Source organism: Psammomys obesus, unplaced genomic scaffold (assembly GCF_907164565.1).
Source record: "Psammomys obesus unplaced genomic scaffold, mPsaObe1.curated_primary_1811, whole genome shotgun sequence".
NCBI classification, from domain to species: domain Eukaryota; kingdom Metazoa; phylum Chordata; class Mammalia; order Rodentia; family Muridae; genus Psammomys; species Psammomys obesus.
Window position 1 is genome coordinate 14,950,529 of NW_026591086.1, and position 9,431 is coordinate 14,959,959.

Below are 9,431 nucleotides of genomic sequence, written 5' to 3' on the forward strand. Positions count from 1 at the left end.
ACAGACTCTTGGTCTAAGAATATCATACTATACTGGATCGTTGTAATAGCCTCAGGCTCTGCTATGGGCCCTCGTTGACATAGCCTGAAGGGCCCACTGGTAGATGTGAAGGAGGTAGGCAAGGGCTGTCCTTTCATTGGGACGAACAGTGAGCAGGAACCGTTTAGAAGGGGAATAGAAGCAGTTGAGCTTCTGGGAGATACATGGGTCCTGCCCTGCTGTTCACGAGTGTTGAATCCTTGGATGAACCTCTTCCCTGACTACCACACAGGGCAGCTTTCCCATGAGATGATAAGGTAAATGCTCTTAGGTGAGCATGAAGACAAGGCAGAAGAAAAGCAAGGGAAGAACTAACTCAGTGCTACGTGAAAGGATCCCGTCCTTACTAAAAGTGCTTGCTCTCCTTCCCTTCTCTCCCAGTTTTGGAGACCACCTGCCAAGACCACATGCAGCCCTGAGCAGCCTTCCTCTATCCTTGCGCGATCCATTGGCAGCAATTCCACTTCTGTAATGCCTCAGCCCACACACTCCCTGTCCCAAGTTCACAGCCATCCACCATTTTGAGAAAGGACTATCAGGTTCTGTCTCTGGTACCCTGCTTCTATGGTATAACAGGAAGGGCTGGAATTTGGTAGGCTGGTAATTGCTTTGAAATTTGTGCCAACCTTAAAGACAGGGCTTAGAGAACACAGATTTTTAAAGACTTCAAGAAGGGATCATGACAATGCTGTTTCTGAAGAAGGGACCCAAATGAATTGTTGAGCTTTGGAGGGTGTAATTCCTGTAAGGTTATGTTTTATTTTTTGAAGTTGTGGTACATGCAATATACTTTATGCTGGGCACATCCTCTCTCATACCCTCATTCTTGTTTTTCTTGCTCCTCACCTGTACACATATTCTGTTTTTAAACTTTCATTACACACACACACACACACACACACACACACACACACACACACACACTTTTTAAATTGCCTGTATGAAATCTAATAACCACAAATGAGGAAATGCATGCTATATTTAGCTCTCTGGGTTTGGGGCTAATTCATTTATATAGTTTTCTGCAGTTACATCCACTTTCTTTCAATGACGTAATTTTGTTTTTCTTTAAGGCCGACAAAAACTCCATTATGTTTATATGCTACATTTTTCCTTGAAGTTATAATTCTGCCTTTACCATACATACACTGGGAAGAAAACAGAAGATGACATTTAGAACCAGGGTCCTGCATACCCCACCAAGAGACCCAATGTACCAAAATATGGAAAGAGATTGACAATGATGGTGTAAAAAAGGAATGGGGGGGGGCAAAGGGAATAGCAGTCTGTGCAGGCATAAGAGCCTAAATTCAATCGACAACACCCATGTAAAAGCTGGGTATGGCCATATGAATTTGTATTCCCAGTGCTATGGAGGATAGAAATAAGAGACATGCTGGGGCTTGGTGGTCAGCCAGCCTAGCCAGAAAATGATGAGCTCTGGATTCAGTAGGAAACCCTATCACAAAGGAGTATGGTAGGGAGTGATAGAGCAGGCACCTGGCAACTCCCTCTGGCCTCTGTGGGCACATACATAGATAGGTATGTGTACTGCTACCAACACTAAAGAGACAGAGACAGACAGGAGAGAGAGAGTGAGAGAGAGAGAGAGAGAGAGAGAGAGAGAGAGAGAGAGAGATCAGGCCCAGCATTTGAGAGGAAAGGCTCAAGATAGTGGAGCTTTTAAGTTCAGAGCAAAAACAAGGAAGGGGCCAGCTGCTCGAGGCCAAATGGTGTGATGTTGATGGATGACACAAAGAAAGCAGAACTCCTTTTCTTCCATTTGCTCCTGTCTTCTCTGTCAAGGAGAGTGATCTTTGGACCAAATAGGGTAGAGTGAACATTGTTAAGAGAAAATTGAAGCCCAAGATGGGTGAAGCGATTATGCGAGAGCATGCATCCGCTGTAAATGAGCCACAGTTTCTGGCTCTGAATGAATTGTAGAGCAGGCATCTTGAGAAAATGCTGCACAAGTTTGCCCAGCTAAGCAGGGAGAGCGCTGGCTGATGGGAAAGGAAGAAATACAAGGGGTCTGGGAATAAGCAAATGCTATGAGCTAGGAATTATAGAATTCAGAGCGAGATAGAGCCCTGAGTATCTAATTCAACCCTTATTTGATCCACTGATGTATATTTAGAGATGTTTTATGGATATTAAAGAATTCATAACAAGCCTAGCTTATCTGCCACACATGTTATTCTCTTTCTTAATACTTTAAGTCCTTAATGCAGAGATGGCTTTATAGTTGTTGAAATCATTCACTTCTTTTTCCTCCTTCCACAGACACTGTGCTGGTCTTGTATAGAAAATGACACAGTTGTTTTTTGAGTGCTTACCACCTGAATTTAGCTATTAGTTTAGGTCAACAAATATCAAGTGCAGAAAGGATAAAAACAGTCTCAGAGTAGAACCAAAAGTCATGATTCTCCTTATGAAAATCTGGAAGACACTTCCCCAGTCTCTCTTTTCTCTGTTTGAATTTGTTTTACTGTCTGTTTCCGTGTGTGCAAATCTTTGCAAATATGCATCTGGCCTGCCTCACAGTCAGAAGGGCTTTCTTCAAGATTCAAGAACCATCTCTTTGAAATGAATCATTAAGGAAGACAGGCTTTAAATCTGTGTCAGAAGACAGCTCTAGCTCCAGCTGTCCTGACTGCAGATCAGTAAACCTACACAACGCGACGGGGCTGAATCCACCTAGCTGTCAACAAATGAGCCATCTCTCTGTTTCTGCATCTTTTTTTTTTTTAATTTTAAGCAGATATTCTGTAATATCATTTTCTAGTTAGGTTCTCAGTAACGTTCTTTAACAGTACATGTCCAAGCAGTGGGGCTACAGCATTCCATAAAACATAAATCCCACCCTCGCATAACTTATAGTGTGGGGAGAGAGGACCCTAACAATAAGAATGATGTCTAAGTGAATTACCCAGCTTATTAAAAGGGATGGGTGCAACGAGGCAGGTATAAATAGCGCATGAACTCTGGGCCTTCTGGGGACAATTGGTGTCCAAAGGAGAAGGATAAATCATCTCCAGTGTGGTAGAGGGTGATGTTTGAGCTGAATCTTGGGAGGTGGGGGGTAGGTTTTGAAACGGTTGCTTTGAGAGACCTGACCAGGCAAAAGGAGGCATGTCCAGAATGGAAGGTAAAGCCAAGAGATTACTACATTATAGCATCAATAAAAAAAGAAAGATAAACAAACATGGCCACAACACTCAGGGGCCCTGGGATGCAAACCCAGGAGACCACACCTAAGAGTATGCAGGATGCAAGAAGCTGAAGTAAACTAAAGGAATAGGGAACCTATTCAAAAAATTATAGCAGAAATCCCCCAAATCTAGTGAAAGAAATGAACATCCAATTTCAAGAGGCTCTCAGAACTCCAAATAGATATGGCCAGTGAAGATCCACAAGGAACCAATACTGGGGGCTGTAAATAAAGTAATGCCAAATCTCCTACAAAGCAAACATATCAGATGTCTCAAAGCCAGGAAACAATGAAGTGTTATATTTCAAGGCCCGAAAGTAAATAACTTCAAGATTGCTGTATCTTTGAAAGTTGATGAAGAAATATGAACACTTTAAAATAAGCATAGACTAAGGGAGAAGTTGTTCATCAAGCCAGCACCGCAGATACTTTGAATACTACACACAGAGAAGAAAACAATATAGTGTCACTCATGGGAACACAGAAAAGAATAACTTTCAGGAGGGGAGCAGATAAACGGGTAAAGAAGACGTGATACATACACACAAAGGAATTTTATTCAGTTATAAAGAAGAGTGAAATTATGGTGTTTACCGGAAAGTGGATGGAACTGTACATCATTATGTAAAGTGAAATAAGCTAGATTCAGAAAGATAGCATATTTTAGTTTCATATGTGGAATTTCAGGATAAATCTACAAGTACATATGTAAGGCATGGAAGTAGAAAGGCAACAATCAGAGGGAGGAAGAGGTCTAACAGAAAGATGAAGAGTCAAAGGAGTAGTAGTTGGTTCATGTGGCATAAAGTAGAAGGAAGGATAATTTAAAGGGAAGGAGGGGATGCTCAGGAGAGGAAGGGGAAACAGAAAGGGACAAAATGGCGCAATGAAACCCAGTACTTTGTATACTTACTAAAAATAATAAAAAAGAAAACATGCCATTACTATAAAAAGAAGAAAGAGAAAGCTGGTTTGCTTTGGAGAAATAGTAAATCAAATATCTAGGAAAGAGAAATATTTAACAAATGGAATGGGAATGGCAGCAGAATGCTTGGGGAAGTCTGGGGAATTGATAGATACAGATTTTTTTTCTTCACTCTATCCTTCCTTTCCCTCTCTTCCCCTTCCCTTTCTCTCCTCCCCTCCCTTACTCTCTTGTACAAAACTCAGTGTTGGGTCCATCAAGCTTGCCACCCGCTGCCGTCTTTAGCTTTTCTGCCCACATTGCTTGTGAACTACAGAGCACCAATCCTCTTTTGCAGGGATGCTTCCTGTTCTTAGTCTTGCCTGAATGTGTATTTGTTTGTGTCTGTGGGTGCTTGAGCATGTGTGTGCACAAGTGGGTGTGTGTGTTCACGTGTGCCTGTGTGCGTGCATGTTTGTGTGTGTGTGCATGTGTGTCTGTATGTAGAGGTGAAGGGCAGAGAAGAGAAAACTCTGACAACAGATGGCATCTCTCTCCCCCATTTAAAAGTCCACTACGAAGAAGACAAGGACCATTTTTCTTTTGACTATTAGTGCTAAGCAATGGTGCTTTGGAGTGTGAATTTCAGCCCTGTGCCAATAAAAGTTTTTAGATTTATCCAAAAGGTACATTTTTTTTAAAAGAATCTTTTGGGAGAGGTCTTGGTAAAAATATGGACTCACAGACTGCTGGGCACCATCTAGGATTTAGACCGCAGATCTTATCACTAAGGACCAGGCCTTTATCTTCCAGCAAGTTCTCCTAGAATCTCAGTACCCTGAAACCGAATGCCTTGTAGGCTTTGGATACACTTTTTCTTTGAGACCCCCTCCAGCTCTGGGAAACTTTGACTGTACAGGTCCTAGAAAGGGAAACCAGAAGCTCCCATTTTCTTTGGGGTATGGGGTGTCTGATGACTCTACAGCCAAGGCATTTGTATTTCAAGCCAGGATCCCTTTGAGAGTGAAAGAAGATGCTAAAATTAGACATAAACATTGAAAAATATTTATGAATTGGCAACTTAGGTTCAGTTGTAATGATGGATTGAAGAGTTAGTCATATTCCAGCTCTGTCTCAAAAACACTTTTCCTTACAAAAAGTAATATGTATCTGGGTTCATTAAAGTAAACTTAAAACTTCCTTATATTGAAAAACAAACATAAAAAAATTCAGAATCATCATCCACTTTAGCCTTTTTAAAAATACATTTGTCATGAACTATCACATCACTGTATCTTCCTTTAGAATGTGATTTTCCTGTTAATATGGTCTTGCAGTGTCCAATCTGAGTTCTTTTCAAAGTTGTATTTTATAGCTAATAAGTTTGAAATGAAACTTCTGTTGACCTCCTCTGTAGACCAGAGCTTGTCTGAGTATGTGCTTCTGCTACCGCGCTTAATTGGATCAGTACAATTGTGTTAAGTGCATGATAGTCTCACTTCTAATTTATTTTCAAGGGTACTAACATTTAAATCTCTACTTGGAGGGCCTTTCTTTAAACACTACTTTTCTTGCTCAATTAATTTCATCTATTTTTTTTTTTTTTGGCAAATTTATATTCTGCAAGACTTAGTTGTTCTCAACGAGCATCAATAAACATGTCTGTCTACATCATGGGGGAAGTTAGAAATCACAGCAGTGAGTTTTACTCTAAGCATCCAATGGGTGTGGTACTCATTGTGATACTGGGACAGGACTCTCAGAGGACACACTTGACACATGTGAGGAAAAAAAATGAGGGTTTGGAGAGTTGACATTCATCATGTCAAATAATCTAGTTCAGTTTGCAGGCTCTGGACCTGCCCTACTTAATTCCTAGATGAAATCTGTCTGTGTGTGATCCTGAGGCATAGGATTATGGCATCTTACCATTTTCCCATCCTCCCAACTAGACTTACTTTGCAAACAAATTAAACGAATGAAAAGAATCTTTTTGCAATCCAAGTTTGCATACATTTCTGACAATGTCTAGTGAAATTTTAAGGCCTCAGTGGTCAATCTGTACTTCTTTTTGTTTAAAAAGAAAAAAAAAAGTATGCCCACAAATTGAGATCTTCCAAAGATAATTACAGAATTTTAACAGTGGGTGAATTCTTTTCTTGGTTTTATGTCATGGAGACAGGGCAAGGTTTTGGAGCAAGCTCCAACAAGATGGAATCCCTCATGCTAATTGTCACATACCTACACCAAAACCTCAATGAAGCAGGTTCTAAAGCAATCCAGATCTCAACACAGATTCTCATGTCACTGCAAATAAGAGACTCCTTTCTGCTTTACTGCTTGCAGAAATGTAACCCAGAGCCAACCAATCAGATTTCCTGTAGTCTAATTTCTCTGTTATCATCTTATAAAACCTACTGTTCAGCCATCACTCCAGAGGAGCTGTTGTTCTCCTTTGTAGAGACTACTCTAATTCATAAATTGCAAATAAAAAACCGATTAGATCCATTACTAAATTTGTTTTAATTTGCCTTTTTGACAGTAAGGATACATTCTAGCATCTTGACGCTTTTCAACCTTGTTATCTAATAATCTGAATTATCAGAGCATCTAAAAAGATGAAAAATTTGGACTTTAACTCATTGAAAAGGTTTAATAAAACATTTCTAACAGATTTAGATAAATATGACCCACACTCCTTTTCAAAAACATTCAGTAGCATTACAAGGCATTTGACAGATTTTTTAAAAAAATATATTTATTCAAAGTTTCAAATGATTCCAAAGTCCTATGACAAGCAGACAGTGAAGAGTGAAGGCATACTATTGCCTTGTGTTTGAATTTAGATTTCCACACACAAAAAGTTAGTAGCTTAGTCTAACTGTGTGTAACACTTACATATTTCTCAGTGACTGCTACTGTTGGGATGCCCAGGGAGTGTCACTATTTACTTGATTATGGAAATGAATTCTATTGCACCACGCCACATTTTAACATCCTTTCTGGTCCACATATTTTGTCACAGTTTATTTTGCAAGGTCTGTTTGTTAGGCTCTCTGTGAATATAGAGAAGAGAACTTTTCTTTTTCCCAAGTGGAGAGAGGGTACCTTGTACAGAAAGGCTTCTGGGAGGGATCAGAAAACCCTTATGAGACCTTGGTCCAGCATCGAGGAAAAGGGTGGAAGGGGAAAGTGACCTCCTTGCTTCTTCAGTTTTCCCCAGATTCCTTCAGCTTATAATAGTCAATATGTCAAGTTACCATTATTTTTGGAGCAGTGTCCTAAATTCCATTAATTTCACTTCCTCATGCATTAGAAGCAGAAAGTAAAATCATTTAGAGGGACAATTATTTGATCAAAATAAAATGTCATGCTTTATACTTTCTGCTATATTCCTGTACAGTCATTGGAAGTAAACACTGTAACTTAAGTAGATTTGTGTCTTTTGGACATTACATGGTTAATGATGTCATGTCCCCTGGGGGAACATTCTGAATTTCAATAAGCATTCATACTTTTACCAACTCTCTCACGGAGAGTACTTGATTTTTCATTAACCATTCCATTTCATGTTTTTTTTTTTTAAATTTCATTAGCTCCAAAATATTTATTTCAAGTTTAAAACGTGTTATCAAATAATAACCGTTTAATAGCTGTGGATTCATACAGCATGTCACTAATGATGCAGTCATTGTACAAGAGCGATTAGACTCCTTTTCTCCTACATCACGTGGCAGGATGCTCAGGTTCTACTTACAGTCACTTAGATGAAAATGTCTCGTGTTTTCTATTAACTGCGCTGAATGGTGAGCTCCTGGCTTCAGATGTCTCTCTAATTGAGGCCAGGGTCATTGCATAATTGACTGTTATGCTCAAGAGCATCAGCATCAAATCTTTTCTCCCCATTATCCCAGATGAAGAGCTAGCTGTCCCTGACTTGCCAGTGCCCGAGCCCACTTGGTTTGTTAAGCAAGTCCCCCACAGGCTGTTCTTGGGAAGGAAGTGATAGATGTATCATGGCATGGGCTGAAGCACTGAGATGCCAAAGAGGAAAACTGAGGTTCAAGGGAAAAAGAGGGTAAAGCAAAGGTGCGACTGTGATGTGGTTTTAGGCAAAACCACGGCTAACTTAGCACTGGAAGCCAATGTGGCTGAAACACCAACTCACCCACTTGCCAACTGTGGATTGTCCTAAAAGCCTCCCCCCGAACCCCGCCCCAGTAGGCTCACTCTTTGATAAGGCTGACCTCGAAGAAGCTGATAGCTAGAGGCTATTCACTGGATGCTGAGATGTAGATGTGAGTCTTCCAGATTTGTTGAGGGATGCTCTTGGGATGAAGGAGGGGTGTGTCATAGGATTGGGCAGAAGGAAGCATTGGCCCACTATTCAGGTAAGGTCAGCTGGGAAGATAGGTGAACTCCATATCTCCTTGTAAGTCAGTCATTGGTTCTGTGTGCCTTGGGGACAAGGTGAAGCCAGGGCTGGGTTGGCATTTGTCATTCAAGGCAATTCTGAAGAGAGAAGTGTGGTGGTTTGAATGAGAATGGACTCTATAAACTCATATATTTGAGCATCTAAACTGCAGTTGGTGAAACTGTTTGTGAAGGATTCGAAGGCTTAATCTTGTTGGAGAAGCCTTGTCACTGGGGGTGGGCTTCGGTTAGCATGCTCTCTCTTCTCTCTCTCTGTCTCCCTTCCTCCCTCCCTCCCTTGTGGTTGCTGTCTCAAATGTAAGGTCTCAGCTACTGCTCTAGCGCCATGCCTGCCTATTTGCTGCCATGCTACCCTGCTACTATGGTCATGGACTCACCCTCTGGAGCCATGATCCCCAAATTAAATGCTTTCCCGTATTTGTTACCTTGGTCAGTGTTTTGTCACAGTAACTAAGGCAGGCTGCGAGCTAAGGCCTTCTACGAGAAGCTCACCTGGCAGCTGTTAGAAGTTTTGTTCTGGAGGATGCTTTAGGAGGCACAGCAGCCACCTCTCTGAGTCTGCTGAGCACATTCTGACTGACTTTAACGCAGCTCTCACTCCTGCTAATGCTGCTTTCCTCATTGTCGCCCAGTACAAATGCTGACTTGTGATAAAATGCTGACACAGCAGGTGTAACCAAGATGGCCCCCTGAACAAAACAGAAAAAGCCCATCAAAGTACAGTGCACTTTCAGACATCTGTTTCTGTAACAAAAAAAAAAAAAAAAAAAAAAAAAAAAAAAAACCCTCGTTTTGATGGAACTGGAAGCTGGCTGACTCTGAGTGACAGTGGGGTGTGCTGAG